The following is a 17,656-nucleotide window of genomic DNA, read 5'->3' as shown; positions in this document are numbered from 1 at the left end:
GAAGAAGTTTTAGTAATCTATTGAATACCATGGTTACTATAGTCAATAATAATGTATTGTATACTTGAAAATGGCCAAGAAAGTCAATTTTAAGTATTCTCACCACAAAAAATCATATGTAGATGAGGTGATGGATATTTTAGTTAGCTTGATTTAATCATCCCACAATATATACATGTATTAAAACATAACATTATACCCCATACATATATAGAATTTATTATTTGTCAGTTAAAAATATGGGGTGGGTATGTTGCAATTTCAAATGGTATAGGTGGAGTTGGTCTCATGAAGAAAGTTATATTTGAGCTAAGAGTTGAAAGAAGTGAGGGGGCCAACTATAACTATATATCTGTTAGTTCTGGATGGGTTTTGATTCATTGATTTACTGTGCATTTTTCTGCTTCTTTATCTGCCTTATAATTTTTTTTTTTTTCCGAGACAGAGTCTTGCTCTGTCACCCAAGTTAAAGTGCAGTGGTGTGATCTCAGCTCACTGTAACCTCCACCTTCTGGGTTCAAGTGATTCTTGTGCCTTAGCCTCCCAAGTAGCTGGGATTACAGGCACATGCCACCACACCCAGCTAATATTTGTATTTTTAGTAGAGACAGGGTTTTGGCATGTTGGCCACACTGGTCTTGAACACCTGACCTCAAGTGATCCACCCATCTTGGTCTCTGAAAGTGCTGGGATTACAGACGTGATCCACTGCACCCAGCCTGCCTTGTAATTTTTGATTGAATGTCAGACATTGTGAATTTTACCTTGTTGGGTGCTGGATGGTTTGAACTCCCCCTCCTTTTTGAACTTTGTTGTGGGATACGGTTAAATGACTTGGAAACAGTTTGACCCTTTGGAATTTTAAGATTTGTTGGGTAGAACTGGAAAAGTTCTCAGTCTAAGGTTTATTGTACCACACCCCTGAAGCAAGACCCTTCCTCGTAGTCCACAGAGTCCACCAGTGTCCTGTGAACCAGTGTGACTGGTGGGAGCAGGCAATATTTCTGGTCCTGTGTGAGCACTGGGCATTGTTACCTTATCTTTCAGGTGGTTCTCCCCTGGCCCTTGGTAGTTTCCTCACTTGTGTGTGCTGATCAGTACTCTATGAATAGTCAAGAGGAGCCCTCTGCAAGTGTCCAGAGTTCTCTCTCTCTCCTCCCTGGTACTCTGTCCTGAAGACAAACTGGTCTCCCCAGACTCTCACCTCAGGGTATCTGTAGGCTCTGGCTTGGCTGTGCTTTGGTGTGGTCTGAAAGCTGTGTCCAGGGAGCAAGCTGGAACAGCTGTGAGACTCCTCTCACCTGCTTGCCACCCATCAGGGACTCCTGTGCCTTGTTGCCTGATATATAGTATCTTGAAAACTGTTGTTTCATATATATTTTCACTTTTTTTTTTGTTCGTTTGTTTCAGGCAGAGGATACATCTGGTCTTTGTTGCTCCATTTTAACTGGAGGCAGGCATCTCTGTTTAATCCTATTTTACAGGTTCATTATTTAAATTCTTTAAACCTCAGGTTTTCCTTTGCAAAATGGTGTAATGATGAGATGCACATGGATAGCACTCAGCCTGATACCTGGCTCATTCACCGCTCACTTCATGTGAGTTTCTTCCTGTCTTGTAGCTGAATGTCCAGTTCACAAGTGAGGTTCTGAGAACTGGGATGAGATGCGCAACGCCAGGTGGCATCTGGGGAAGCACACACGAGGGAACTGCTGTTTCTCTGTTCAAGAGCCCAGGACCTTGGCAGGGAGATGCCTGAAAGGATCACTTCCTGCACCTTCTCCAGGTTGTACTCTCAACACATATGAATCGTTAGTGAAAACCAATCCTGAACACTGAATTGAGCACTGGCTTGTTGGTCTTTGTAAGACCATGTAGAGAAGTGACCTCTGAGTCTGTGGTCTAATGGAAAATTCATTTAAAGAATTTACCTCCTTCCCATCTACTTAATGCTTCTATGGAAGAGTCATGCTTGCTTGGATGTGGCAAAATCCCCAGGGCTCAGTAGAAGGAGGGCCCAGAAACTCATCCCCACCTATTGGTGGTGGGAGGCAGCAGGATGTGGGATTAAACTGTGTGTAAATTCAGCTGCGACAGTTGTTCCCTGTGTGATCCCGGGGAAGACACCAGCCCTCTTTGGATGTCATTTTTCTCATATGTAAAATGGGAATATTTTGTAAAGTTTTTTTGAGGTCTGGAGATAAAGCACGTAAAATGAGCAGTAGATGCTCAGTAAGAGATAAATAAACTAGAAAACCTAAACTGTACCTAAGAAGCATGTTTCCAAAGCAGGTATTGAGGTCTGGAATAAGGAAGGATTCCAAAGCTATTGCAACATCATGTGGCTGTTATTAGGCTCTCAGGATCCTCACATGAAATCAGTCTCAATTGGGTGGGACCTGCCACCGATTTGTACTCTGAAGACTTCATTTTACTCTACGCTGGGCTGGAGTAGAGTAGTATGTTTAGAATACTTGTGTTACGGGGGAAGCCTGGACAGATAAACACAGGGGACTGAGTGTATTTCAGGAGGCAGAGGAAAATCTTGGTGAGTGTGACTTAAACACAGAACCTCAGAACTCACAGCCCAGAAGGAAGTTGTGAGAGCTCCCACAGCAAAATGGGCTTTCCTGCTATCTCTCATCTCTCTTCTCTGAAACATCTACTATGTGTCAGGTACCTGGACAGGTGGTCCTTGCATAATATCTTACCAAATTCTCATCACAACCTTGCAAGGTGAAGCTCAGGAGGGGCATAGCTTGAGCAGCTCACATCGCTGGGATAAGAACTTGGGCCAGTTTGACTCCAGACTCTATTGCTTTAGGGGAGAGTGGGGCCTGGACACTGCGTGTGCCTACTGGAATGGGGCAGGTGGCTGCAGGTAGTATCCTCAGGGCATGATGGAGGAGGTAAGGATATAAGGGGCTGACCAGGAAATGCACAAGATACCACATTGAAGATGATGCCAGGAATGTCTGGTGATTGGAGGTAACACCTGAGAACTTGTAAACCAGTCCTGACTGAGAATGTAAGTTCTAGTTCTAGAATGTAGGCAGACATGCGGGGCTCCCCAAGCATGGAGCTGGTGGCCCTGGTTGTCCTGTGCCCAGCTCACGGCCAGGACTGACAGGGTTGGGGAGAAGCAGACTGAGGTCTTGCCCGGAGGGCACTGAGTGTGTTGATTAATCTGGGAATAACTGACATGTTTACATTGTAGAGACTTCCATGTGTGGGAATTGTTGCCATTTATTTGCATCTTTTTAAGGTTTCCATCTATAATGTTTTGTGGTTTTGTATGTAGAGGACTTGCTCCCTCTTTGTTAGATTTAGCCTTAGGCATTTGATATTTCTTGGCTGCTAGTACAAGTGGACAGCCTTTCAAAAGTATCATTTTCTAATGTTTTTGTTGCTGGTATATAGAAATATGAATTAACAGTTTTATTTCTTCCTTTCCAGTTTTTAAACCTTTTGCTATTTTTTGCTTGCTTTGGGCATTGGGTAGTATCTGTAATAAAATGTTAAGTAGAAGTGGTAAGTAGGGTCATTAGCGGGCATCTTTTCTTGGTCCTGATTTCAGGGGTAGGTGCACAGTATTCCACTGTGTAGGTATAATATTTACTATAGGAAATGCTTTTAGTATACTATTTATTCAATTAAGGAAGCTACCCCTTATTCTTAGTTTCCTAACATTGTTTTTCCTGAATGGATGTTGGGTTTTATCAAATGCATTTTATGCATCTGTTGATGCTTATATGACTTTACTCTTTTAATCTGTTAATATGTCCAATTACATTAGTTGAGTTTTAATTGTAAAACCAACCTACCTTTCCTAAAACAAACTCAGCTTGGTCTTTTTAAAATATATACAGGATTTAATTCACCAATATTTTGTCTTTGATTTTTGCACCCATGTTCATGAGAAGTATCAGTGTGTGATTTTCCTTTTTGTTGGTAATGTCTTTGATGTCTTTGTCACCTTTTGGTAGAAAGGTTAAAATGAGTTGTCTGGAAGTTTGCGTAAGATTTGTGATATTTATTCTTATTTAATAGAATTTATTGTTAAAGCAATTTGGACCTAGAGATAACTTTGTGGGAAACTTTTTAGTTAATAATTCACATTTTAAAAAGGTGTTTACTTATAAAGATTTTCTTTTTGCATCAGTGTTTGGTAAGTTGCGGTTTTCAAGGATTTTGTTCATTTTGTTTAATTTTCATGTGTGTTGCCATAAAATTATAACATTCTTTTACTATCTTTTAAAGGTTTGTATGCTCTACACTTATGTTTCCTTTTAGTTTCTGATGTTAGTTAATTGTAATGTCTTTTTAAAGTTTCTTCACAGGTCCAGGTGGTTTAGATTTTTAAACAGCCAATATTTGATAATGTTTTTTTTTTTTTTTTTTTGAGACGGAGTCTCGCTCTGTCGCCCAGGCTGGAGTGCAGTGGCCGGATCTCAGCTCACTGCAAGCTCCGCCTCCCGGGTTTACGCCATTCTCCTGCCTCAGCCTCCCGAGTAGCTGGGACTACAGGTGCCCGCCACCTCGCCCGGCTAGCTTTTTGTATTTTTTAGTAGAGACGGGGTTTCACCGTGTTAGCCAGGATGGTCTCCATCTCCTGACCTCGTGATCCGCCCGTCTCGGCCTCCCAAAGTGCTGGGATTACAGGCTTGAGCCACCGCGCCCGGCCTTTTTTCTATTCTTAACATTATTGCTTTTACTACTTTTTTGGTTTTTATTTTCTTTACTTTTTTTAATTTTGAGAAAGATACTTAGACAACTATTTTTTAGCCTTTTTATTATTATGTATGCACTTGTGGCTGCATAATTCTCACTCATTTTAGATTTACCTGTACCGCATAAACTCTGTTATGTCATATTTTTATTATCAGTTAAAAATATTTGTAAGTTTCTACTGCGGTTTTTTTTCTTTGACTTGTGGATTTATCATTCAAATTTTTTTGTTTGATTTCCAAATATTCTGGGATTCTACGTTTATCTTTTGTTATTAATTTCTGACTTGGAAGGAAGAGAGAATATGCTTAAATGATTCTAAGGCTTGAGACTTTATGGCCCCAAATATGGCAAATTTTGGTAACTATTTCTAGTGTGTTTGCAAAGTACGTGCTTTCTGCAGTTGGGTGCAGTTTTCTACATTTGTTAATGAGGTCAACTGTGTTAATTGTGTCATTTGTATCTGTATGCTATGCTTACTAATATTTGGTCTGCCTGTCCTCAGTTTTTGAGAGTAATGTGTTCAGGTGTACCACTATGATTGTAGGATTGTCTACTTGTCCTTTTAGTTTTATCTGGTTTTGCTTCCTGTAATTTAAAATTATGCTATTGTGTACATATTTAGAATTCTTATACTTTCCTGATAGATTTCCCTCTTAGCAAAAAAGTCCCTATTTATGTCTAGTGATGATTTTCACATTTTTTAACTTTAAAATCTACTTTGTCTAATACTAGTATTTTCATATCAGCTTTCTTTTGGTTAGTGTTCTCATCTATCTCTTCACATTGTTTTACTCACACTCTTTCTGTATCATTATATTTAAAATGTGTCTCTTATAAGCAACATACAGCTTTTCTTTTTATGCAGTCTTAATTTCTTTGAGTATTTGGTTTGTTTCATTCAATTCAATTGCAAGTATATTGTGAATTTAAATCAGTTATGCTCGTCTTTATTTCTGTTTCCCACCTATTCTATGTTTCTTTCTTTGTATTCCTTGCCTTTGTTTTGAATCATTTAATACATTTTTTGACCTTTTTATGAACATGCTAGGTATGCATTCTATAAGTGTTCTTTAAAGGCTACTCTTGAGGTTATAGCATGCATCTTTGACTACTTATGGTCTTATTTAAATTAGTTATTTTACTACTTTCCAAAAGTGCTTGGACCTTAAAACTCCTTAACTTTGTTGGTTCTCCTCTAACTTTTGTGGTGGTATTATTCTATATATAAATTTTGCCTCATTTTAAACCACACATGACATATTATTGATTTTGTTTGTGCAATCAATATTCATTTAGATTTTCCTACATATCTATTATTTTTTCCACTCCTCTTGATTTCTTCTTTCATTTCTATACTTTTGTGCAGTGGAAATTAGAATTTCCTGTAGGGCGGGTTTTGTGATAAAAAATTTTGTTTTTGTTAAATGTTTTGTATTGTCTTTTATTTTCTGAGTAGAGAATAGTATGCCTTTAAAGATATTCCACCGCTATGTTGCAATAGCTTTGGAATCCTAGATTCCAATGCTTTGGAGAGGAGTTATCTGTCAGTCTTATTGTTGCTCTGTTGAAAGTAATCTATCTTTTTTCTCTAGCTGCTTAAATAATTTCTGTTTGATTTTTGGCTCTGATGTCCTCAAGGGTTGTTTTCTTACCACTTATGACAGCTTTGAATCTGTGATTTGATATCTTTCCTAATTTTGGTGAACACTCTTTGGCATTATCTTTTCCAATTTTGGCTTTTACTCTATTCCTTCCCTCCCCTCCTTGGGCACTCCAGTTACACATTTGCAAGACTTTTTTCCTGATGTCCCCTATGTCTATTACGGTCATTTCTATATTTTTCATCTTCTGGGCTTGAGTCCAGATATGTTCTTCTAATCTGCCTTTCAGTTGTGAATTCTTTCTTCTTTGTGCTTAAACTGCTATTTATTGAGTTCTTATATTAGTTATTCTACGTATAGATTTCTGGGTTGTTTCTACATATAGTTTTCTTGATTTTTTTCACAATGCATAATGTTGTCACTAAGCATAAGGTTGTCATAATGTTTTTCACTAAGCACAATGTTGTCAATGTTTTTTTCACTAAAAATAATGTTGTCAAGGTTCATGCATGTCATGGCATGTATCAGTACTCTGTTCCTTTTCATTGCTATATAATATTCCAGTGCATGGATATACTGTATTCGTTTATCCACTCACCCATTGATTCACTCTGGGGTTGTTTCTACTTTTGGGCTATTATGAGTAATTATGCTGTAAACATTCCTGTATAAGGTGTTGTGTGGACAAATGTTTTCATTTTTCCTGAAAGAAAATTTAAATTAGAAATTTTGTTTGATTTATTCTTGCTAAAATTCCATATCATTATATTTATTGAACATATTAATCACAGCTTTTTTTTTTTTTTTTTTTGAGACGGAGTCTTACTCTGTTGCCCAGGCTGGAGTGCAGTGGCCAGATCTCAGCTCACTACAAGCTCCGCCTCCCGGGTTCACGCCATTCTGCTGCCTCAGCCTCCTTAGTAGCTGGGACTACAGGCGCCCGCCACCTTGTCCGGCTAGTTTTTTTGTATTTTTTAGTAGAGACGGGGTTTCACTGTGTTAGCCAGGATGGTCTCGACCTCCTGACCTCGTGATTCGCCCGTCTCGGCCTCCCAAAGTGCTGGGATGACAGGCTTGAATCACAGCTATTTTTATATCAATTTCTGATAATGCTAATATTTAGGTCTCCAGTGATCTGTTTCTAATGTCTTTTTCCTTTTAATTTCAGTCACTTCTTATCTTTTTGCATAGGGTTTTCTTTTTTTTTCTATTGAAAGCCAGCATGTATATAATAAGATCACAGATATGATTTGAAGTCTTGGAGGTTACATTCCTCCAGGGAGAGCGTATATTTGTTTTTGGCAGGCTTTTAGAGTAGAAGGAAGACCACTAAGTCTGAATGGACTTGAAGCTGTGTCACTGTTTATGAGGTGAGCCTTTTTGTCATCCACTGTGCCCCTTTGGGGAACCTGTAGTGTTCCCCGAGCCCTGAACTCTGCCTCTTCCCCCTCAATCCTGAGAGGTAGCCAGAGGCTTTGCTCAGCTCTCGGCCTCTCAGTAGCTACTTTCTAAGTAGCTGCTTGACTTGGGAGTGGAATGATGCCGCTTGTCTTTGAAGCCAGAGGGACCTGGAGAAAGTGTTCCCAGTCACTGCCGGTGTGGGCCAAGACCGAACATCTCAGGCCCTGAGCTGGGTGGTGGCATTTCCACATCTGCCCTGCAGTCGCTCCCAGGCAATGCCTTCCAGGTAGAAAAGGGGTCAAGGCCACAAGGCACAACTTCTCATTGCCTTCACTCAGCTCCTGCCCTGGAGACCAGTCCCATCAGAGGCAGAAGTGATGCATAGGCATGGGGAGGGCCATGGACAGACAGCAGCACAGAGGGCTTCTCAGGTTCCTAAAGTGTCCCCCAGGGAGCCTGGCTTTGGACTTTGAGGAACACACAAGGGTCCCAGCATGCTGCAATCTTCTCCCCACCCAGCCCCCTGAGTAAGGAGCGGAAAGACTTCAGCAGTTCTTTTTGGGGTTACTATTTATTTTGTGTTTTCCCTCTGGGTTGAAACTAAGTTGAGATTTAAATCATTTTGAGAAGTCAAAAACTGTACTGTTGTTTTTCTTTTGTAAAGAGCATAAATCATTCTGTTTTGCGAGTGGGGTTTAATATTTTACTCCAGAAGCTAATTTCATGGCTCCAGAAAAGCAATTTGTTTTAGGAATGCAGGTTGTTGGGTCAGATTGCCTGGTGTGTTTTGAGCTCGGATGCAGGCCAAGCTCACCTGCAGAGGCTGATGGGGCTGCGTGCTCCTTCCTCCCGGGCAGACAGTACCATCTCGGGCCACCACCACCCACAGTATGGGCTTCTGATGGGACCAGTCCTCAGCATGGCCTGTTTACAAGGAGATAAAGACAGAACAGAGGTCACACACCATCTAGAAAATGTTGTAGCTATTCTTTGGAGAAATTTTGCATCTGTTAGACCTAATGAAGATTTTCGGCTTGTATTTTGTGTATCATTGTTTTTCGTTTTATTTTTCTAGTATTTTATTTTTATTATATTTAGCTAAAGTATCAGTCTGCAATGTAATGGAGTGAATGAAATGGGTCCTTCTCCAGATATCGTGAGAAGTCCTGATGGGGACTTGGGAGGTGGATGCCGCCAGGGGCTGGCCCCTTTGTGGTTGGACACAGGTATTGAGCTCCGGGCTGTGGTGGGACCCTCTTCTTGGAGGGCACTGTTTGCTCTTGCAGAGGAGAGCATTTGGGTGGGGCGTGAGGCAGTGGTGCCTGCGGGAGACTTGTTCCAGGATGGGGGAGCAGAGGGCTCGGGGATCCTGTGACTGTGGAAGGTGTGGGCATTACTGTGGATACCGGCATGGAGCTAAGACCCCCAAGACACACAAGTTCTGGAGAAATTGAGGAGTTTCCCTGTTAGCCAAATTTTGGGGGTGTGAGGAAGCCCAGCACTCATCTCCCTTCTCCATGCCCCAAGCTCTGAATCAGCTCTGGGAAAGGTAAGTAGTGGGATTGTGGATACCAACATTTGGACTCTATTTCTGGTAAAAATGGAATTTTCTAATACTAAATCTCAGCTTCAGGGGACTCAGTAAGTAGCCTGTGCTGGACATCTACCAGCTTCCTCAGACGCTGGCTACTCGTGGGTGAGCACAGTCTGGCGGAGGGCCCAGGGGGCGGGCCAGAGCACTTTTCCTCTCCTAGCCACACAGCAGGATGGCCTCTCCTCTCCCCACGGGACAAGTGACTGAAGGACCTGGCCAGGGGTCAACACCAGTGGGGTCCCACCACAGGGAAGCAACTCCAGGGGTGAGGAGCACAGTTCCCCACCACACACACGCTGAGATGTTTCAGCTTCATGAAAATAACACATTTCCCTCAAGAGTTTTCTCCATGTTCCGTTTTGTGCACGTTTCTCCTGCCATTTCGGCTGCCTCCTCACTGAGACGTTCATTCATGGTGCAGGTGCTCTGAAGCGTACAGTTAATTAAATGTAAAAACCTAACAGAAGCTTACGAAGTAGTTAGGTCTCCTTTTCCCCAAAAGACAACAACCACGGGGAATTGGTTGTGCAAAAGTGATTGCAAAGCTAGAAATTCAAGAGCTGGAGATTTCACAGCGTTGTTCAATTCCCAGTGACGTCCTGTGGTATTTTCTAGTTCCAACGAGGCTGGAGAATAAACTTTCCTATGGCACAGGGTGCTGACTTGCGGGCAGCTGTGGCCACAGGACACCCACTAGACTCTCAGTGTTGCAGGGTGGATGCCAGTGCATTCCAATCTGCGGCACAGAGACGGCCCGGCGCCGAGCTCTCAGTGTGTGGCTAGTGGATGAATGAGTGAGTGTCCATGTTCTCACAGGCCCTCCTACCCCTGGCCAAGGTGGACCGGTGCTCACACACAGTGGCTTTACCAGGCCGGGGAACTACTTTCCTTACATTTCTGGACAGGGACCTGGTGTGTGTGGCCCGGCTCTCTGGGAGATGGAAGTGCTATGACACAGGGTTTAGGTGGCGTCCCGCTCGCTTCTCATTGTAAGGCGGAAGCTAGGCTGCCTGGGGAGAGGCCGGGAGCTCCTGCCCTGCAGCCCTCTCCTCTTGCCTTCCAAATCCTGTGTTAGACATTCTGGATCCATCCTTTCATTTTCTTTTCTTTCTTTTTTTTTTTTTTATTTGTAAACAACAGAAATGTATTCCCCACAGTTCTGGAGGCTGGGAAGCCCAGCATCACAGCCCTGGCAGCTTCAGTGTCCAGTGAGGGCTACTCTCTGCTCCCAAGCTGGCTCCTTGAATGCTGTGTCCTCCAGCGGGGAGGGTGGTTTACTTGTGCCTCCTTGCATCAGCTCTCCTTTCCTGTAGATCCCCTTAGCTTTATTTTTAAATCTTTCTGGCACTTTTAAACAGAGTTTCATCATATTTTCACCTCCAAGAGTGTTTTCGTGTCTCCTGTTTTCCTGATCACCACTCCCTCCTTCCCTCGAAGGTGGCCTCATCCTCGTTGCTTCATCTCATCCTGTCACCACATCATTTCCATCCATTTCCCCACTGGTGGGCATCTGGGAGTAATCGTGTGGCAGACGTTCTCATGCACGCCGCTGAGGACAGCGTGGATGGGGCTGCAGTCCCCAGTGTGAGGAGTGCTGATGTCCTAGAGCGTGTCACCGTGCACACAGCACGCGGCTGCTCTCAGGGACGAGCGCTACTGCACTGCGGCCACAGCATGGGGTGAGCTCTCTCCCGGGAGGCTGCCATCTCACGGGGACACACGCTCCTCCACTGAACGCTTTTCAGCGGCTTCTCGTTGCTCTCAGGATGCGAGCAGCACACGGAGCCCGTCAGGGACTCACACTGCCTCGCTCTCACACTCCAGCCAGCTGCAGCGAATGACTCGCTGTTGCCCAAAGTCTCAGGTTCCCTGAAGCCCATGTGAGTTCAGAGTGCACGGGGGGCAGGCAGTGTGGCCGTGATGCCTCAGAGGTCAGGCCCCTTAGTGTCCTCACTTCCCCCCACTCCCCAGCACTCTCAGTGTAAGCTGCTGCCTGCACGTCCTGCTCCTGGAGGCTGCACAGGCAGGTGGGCTGCGTGGGGCTGCTGAGGCATCCTGGGCAGCTGTCCACACACCGGGGCTGGGTCCAGGACCCAGGATGGTCCAGTGTGGAATGGGTGGGGTGTCACTGGGTCCTGCTTTGGAGCTGCAGGATTTCTCTCCTCTGAGGTCCTTTGGAAGGAGCGCCCCAGGTTCATCCTTGCTGACAGGGAGACTAGGAAAGTGGATTGGAGGCAAAACAGTTGCCCAGCAGCCTGGGACCCAGGGGGTTGTTAGAGAGAGTGATAGAGGAGGCACTATCCTCCCCCTAGTCTGACTCAGGAAGAAATCATGCCCCACTGCTGGGCTCCATGGCTCTCCAGATCTTCCTGCAAACATTTCCAGTCACATAAGTTAACTCATGCCTGTTAACCTATGTGGGATTGGTGGGACTGTGTCAGGCTGGGAAGCCGCATGGCAGTGTCAGGAGGAGGGGGCGATGGCCAGCCGTGTCCCGGAAGGAAAGGAGGCAGTGGGACATCAGGGGAGAGACTTGTAGGGCTCTGGGGTGGGTGAAGGAGAGCACCCCAAGCAGGCTGCCCTCACCCTTTGCTCGACAGTAAGCACACAGCCCACCCCCGAGGAGGAAAGCCCAGGGCACGCCTGCCCTCCTGGGAGCATGGCCACTGACATGGTTTCCTGGGGCTGCCGCAACAAACCACCACACACCAGTGGCTTCAAACAACGGAGATTTATTCTCTCAAAGCTCTGGACATCGAAGTCTGAAATCAGTTATCACTGGACCCAAATGAAGGCATCGGCAGGACCGATGCCCTCCGGGAGCTCTGGGGAGAAGTCCTTCTTGGTAGTTCTGGCTTCCGGTGTCTGCCATGGTCCCTTGGCTGTGGCCCTGTGTCCCTTGAGTCTTTGCCTCCCTCCCTAAGGGACTTGGGATTGCACTACACCCACCAGGAAAATCCAGGGTGATGCCCCTGTCCCCAAAGAGCCTTACCTCCCTATAAGGTGTATTGGTCAGGGTGTTTTGGTCCGGGGAAGTAGAATAGAATACATATGTTCATACAGATATACACACGGAGAGAGGGAGAGGCAGGGATGAGGAGAGTGGGAGAGAGGGGTTCCTCTTAAGGAATTGGAACCTCAGGGTTTCTCTGATGCACCCTCCGGGCACTGAAAGTGCCCCTGTGTGCTTGACCTCGGCAGCTTGGTGCCCACCACAGGGCCTGGCATGACCAGCACTGGGCACCGTCTGGGTGGAAAGAGATGGAGTGGTGAGTGGGTGGGCACACGGGGCTGCTGAGAGAGCTCCCTCAGACCTCCTCTAAGTGCGTGCTTCCGCAGTGTGGAGTGGGGTCAGCCGTGGTGTCCATTATGGAGGCTGGCAAGTCTGAAACCATGCAAGGAGGGTGGGCAGCCTGGATACCCAGAGAAGCATCCCAGCTGAGGTGGGAAGGCCATCTGCTGGCAGAATTCTGCTTTCCTCAGGAGCGGGGAGTGGACTCTTAGTCTTTGCTCTGAAAGCCTTCAACTGGTTGGATGAGGCCCACCCACACTATCAGAAGACTCAAAGTCTGCTGATTTAAACGTTAGTCTCATCTAAGAAGCACCTCTGAAGAAAGATCTAGACTGGTGTGTGACCAGGCAACTGGGCACAATAGCTTGGCCATCATATAGGGTGACATGAATTGCAGGGATCAGGACAGGGACATCTCTTGGGGGCATTGCTCAGTTATCCCCCAGACCCTGAGCCTTCACAGGCCTGGTGCTGTGCTCGTCCAGCCAATGTCCCCTCACCTAGATGTTCAGGTCCTTGCAAGGGTGGACGTGAAGGCGGCTAGCTCCACGTTGTGGTGCGGGAGGACTGACTGAGCCAGACGGCCTGGTCCTCGTCCCAGCTCTGCCACCCACTGGCGGTGTGGCCTTGGGCAAGTCACCTGATTCCTCTCGGCCTTAGTTTGCTCATCTGGAAAGCAGGGACTGTTGTCATGGTAGACCTTGCGAGGATTAAATGAATAGAGGCAGAGTTCCCTCTTGCCCTGTGCCCTCCCAGCGTGACAGCAAAGCCTCCTGTGGCCCTGGTAGTGCCTGCGGAGTGATAGTCACCTGCCTGGCCGGCCTGCCATTTCACTCTGGTGCCGTTGCGCTGACCGGGGGAATTTTTATTATTTCCATTTTACTTAGTCGGAGAAGCAGTACATTTATTTTAAGGTAATGATCTTGCTCTTTCCTCTTGTTCCCATAAATTATGACTCAACAGGTCTTGCACAAACAGTTTGGTTTGATATCTCCCATTAATCTTTGCTATATTTCGTAAGTGAACTTCAGTGCAGTGAATTGGGTTTTAATTAAATCTTGAAATTTCCAGTATTTCACGGCTCACTCTGGCATTGGACTATAAAGGGAGGAGGCCATGTAATTTCATAGGCAGCAGCTCCCTTTACTACAAATATGCAAAGCAGAGCTTGCTTCCTTCAGAATTCTTGCTCTAGACCATTTTATTTTCCTGGCAGCACCTGCCGGACATCCTTCTTTCTGAAGTGAGCAGAGTGTCTGGGGACTCCAGGGAGAGGGGACAGAAATGCAAAACATGTGGTCAAGGAGAAGGCTGTCATCTCTACAGAGCCCCGTCCAGGGAGCCCCGACACCGTGGCTGACCCCACTCCACCTGTGGAAGCACACACTTAGAGGAGGCCTGAGGGTGCTCTCTGCCATCCCCCTGGACCCACCCACCCCTCACTCCGTCTCCTCCCATCCAGATGGTGCCCAGTGCTGGTCGTGCCAGGCCCTGTGGTGGGCACAGAGGTGCTGAGGTCAAGCACACAGGGGCACTTTCCCTGCCTGGAGGGTGCATCGGAGAAGCCCTGAGGTTCCAGGCTCTCAGGGCACCATCCAGAGGGTGGCACGGAATGTGCGTTGCTCATCTAAGTCATGATTCTACTGTTCCGTGGCAGACAAATATCACAAATGCTTCATCTCTTGGGACACTCTTCCCCATTGCCCAGGCCACGTGGTTCATACAAACCTATGGTCAGGGCTCTGGTGGGCACAGTCCATCCTGCCACGGCCCACTGTGGGCCCACCCGGCCTGGATGCTCCCTAGTGGGCTGAGCACTGAGCCACGTAACCTGCAAGGGCTTGGTGGCCATCAGGAGGAGCACTGTCAGCTGCTGCTGTCCTACCGTGGTGGCACATGGGCAGGCACTAGTGTGTCATGATGCTGAGCTCTTCCTGGTCCCAGGTAACATTCTCCTTCTCTTTCCCCCACGCCTCTGCTCCCTGTGAGATGGTGTTAGGTGAGCGTCAGGAGGATGGCAACTTACGGCCTAAACTGTTCACATCAGTCAGGCCGGTGAGAGGGCCAGTAGAGTGCACTAGTCACATGCAGAGGCTTCGGGCAGACAGCCTGGTTCTGACGCCTCCTTGCTGTGAGACCCTGGGCCAGGGGCTTGACTTCTCTGAGCCTGTTGGCTTTTTTAAATTTAATTTTATTTTTAATCCTTCTTTGACAGAGGAGGGGATGCTCATCAGATATTCTGTCTGCTCCCCGCACTTTCCAGTCTTTTTTGGGGTCAGGCTGGGCCGGGTGACTTGTTCTGGCTAATGAGCTGTGAGGATAAGTGCTGTGTATCACCTCCGAGCAAAAGCCTCCAGGAGCCAGTGCCCGCCTTCCAGGGAGCTGTGTGTTCTGGTTAATTCAGCTCCAGCCAGGGGTGCCTCCTCCACCTGAAGCCCTGAGGGAGAGTAGACTTTGTGCGGTGAAGGCACTGGGATTGGGAGCGTTGTCACCCTGTTGCGATGCGCCTGTCCTGGCCATGCTGTCTTCTGCCACCACACTGTGTGTGAGGCCCACGGAAGGCCCACAGCAAGTGCTATGTGTTGAATGAATACACACGGCCTTACTTTGTTCAGGTAGCAGCAGACTAAGAGGACCTGGAATTAGTGGATTTCCTGAAGTGCTTCTCCTCTCACCTCTGACATGTTCTAGAACATTTTACACATTAAAAGCCACAGAGTCCAAGGAGTTCAACAACTTTCCGAGGGCGTGCTCTGGAGAAGCACCTTATGCGTTCTCAATGGCATTTCTCTCTCGTCAATTAACTGTTCCAGAAAGCATACTAAGCGCCTACTCTGCGCCATACACTGTGCTTGGGACTTGGCTGCAGTGAGCCCAGCTCCTGCTGTCAGTAAGCTGCCAGCAGTGGGCAGAAACTGGGCAGCAGGGCCTGGTGATGGCAGCGCTGGGGTGTCTGAGGCCAGCCCTGCACCCGCTCCACAGTGCCTGCACGGCTTTCCTGGTGCAGGTGTGGTTTTGTATCAAACATTTATTAAGCAGCTGCTGTGTGCTAGCACTGTGCTAGGCTCCAGGGACCCCTATTGCTGTGAGCTTAGTCCTGCCCACTAGAAGCGCTCACTCAGGAAACAGGATTGTATAACTGAGCATTTCCGATTGGCTGTGGTGGGCCCCTCCTTCTGCCTTGTGACTCCACCTGGCTGCACAGGTGCCCAGCGGTGGAGCCAGAGCGGTCGCTGCATGGCCCCGTCTGCCCCACAGGTCAGTGTCAGGGCTGGACCTGGAGGTGCCCTCCCAGCACAGACGGCACCCAGCCATTGGCACCTGGTCCCACTGGGGCTGTGACAAGTGGGTGCACGGCTGGACATCTCGGACAAGTGGGGACAGTCCTGCGGGGCGTTCTGTGCTCCACAGGGCCCTGCTGCGTGGCCACAGCTGTGCAGCCCGCCCAGCTCTGCTTCTTCCTTCCCGGGTTCTCCAGGCCCAGTGAACATCTCCCACCCAGGTGACACAGAATCTGCTGCCGCTCGGTCCCCACTGCCGATGATCAGCGCCTTCCCTCAGAGGTCCTCCGACACTCCCCTCGTGTTGTGAGCCACTGCCTGCATTTGGGCACCATCTTCCTGGACCCAGGGGCCTGCAGCAGCAGCTGCTAAACTGGGAGTCCCCTGGCCCCCTGGGCTCCTGCAGTTCCACATCTATGATGAATGAGCCCAAGGTTGCAGCTGACCAGTCACAACTCCCTAGATCAAAACTGTCCTGCTAAAGCTCAGGCTCCACTTCCTGGGGTGCAGGTCCCTGAGACTCAGTCCCTGCCCTGCTGCGGCCCCATCGCTCCCTGAGTCTCGCAGGCCCTGTCTGGTGTTCGGAACGGAGGGTCTTCTGTCAGTCCTGAGCCCTGCTGTGCTGGGATGTGCTCCAGAGCTTCTCCTGGATGGTGAGGGCCTGCGGAGCCAGGCCTTGTCTTGCTTACCTGGTCGCCCAGTGGAGGGGCTGATGGCGGGTGGGGGCAGCCTGGGGGAGGCAGGTGGCCACCCTTCAGGAGCTGCCTCAAGACAGCAGGCTGCCTTTGCTCGCATCAGCAATGATGAGGGTGGGTTGGGGCTGGTGGAGATCTGGGCTTCTGAACATGTTCAAGGACCCCGGGGAACCACTGCTGTTTAAAGCCAGTGCTTGGCCCCAGCTGGCGTACGGTGACCAGTGTCCGTGAGAGACTGAGGGATAGCATGGACCCTGGTGAGGAGGTCACATATGAGTAAAGTGCCTGAGACGCTAGTGCTCTGAGGGCTGGAGTGGGGGCGGGAGTTTCACACTTGGGAACCTCCTTAAAAGCCCAGTAGGCACCCTGGGGGCCGAGTGAGAGTTTGCGTTACCACGGTTGGGCGTGGTGGGTGGTGTGTGCGTGTGCGGGTGTATGTGTGTAGTGTGTGTATGCTTATATGTGGTGTGCGTGGTGTGTATACGTTTGTGTGACGTGTGGTGTGTGTGCTATGAGATGTGTGCGTGTGTGGTATGTGTACGGTGTGTGTGGTGTGTATGTGTGTAGTGTGTGCATATGTGGTGTATGTGTGCTGTGTGTGGTATATGTGTTTGTGTGTGGTGTGCGTGTGATGTGCTCATGTGAGTATGTTTGCTGTGTGTGGTGTGTTCATGTTCGTGTATGTGTGTTGTGTGTGGTGTGCTTATGTGAGTAGTGTATGTGTGTTGTGTGTGATGTGTTCATGTGACTAGTGTATGTGTGCTGTGTGTGGTGTGTTCATGTGTATGGTATATGTGTAGTGTGTGTGTACATATGTAGTACGTGTGTGTGGTGCATGTATGGTGTATTGATGTGAGTGGTGTGTGGTGCATGCACATGTGTGGTATATGTGGTATGTGTGTATGTGTGTATATGTGTGGTATGTACGTGTGTGTGGTATATGTGTGGTATGTGCGTGTGTGTGGTATGGGTGTGTTTGTGTGGTGTATGCATGTGTGGTGTGTGTGTGTGTGCTGTATGTGTGGTGTGTGTGATGTATGTGTGGTGTGTGTGATGTATGT

The sequence above is a fragment of the Piliocolobus tephrosceles genome, chromosome 11 (assembly GCF_002776525.5).
Source record: "Piliocolobus tephrosceles isolate RC106 chromosome 11, ASM277652v3, whole genome shotgun sequence".
In the NCBI taxonomy this organism is placed as follows: Eukaryota; Metazoa; Chordata; class Mammalia; order Primates; family Cercopithecidae; genus Piliocolobus; species Piliocolobus tephrosceles.
This window is presented reverse-complemented; position numbering follows the sequence as displayed.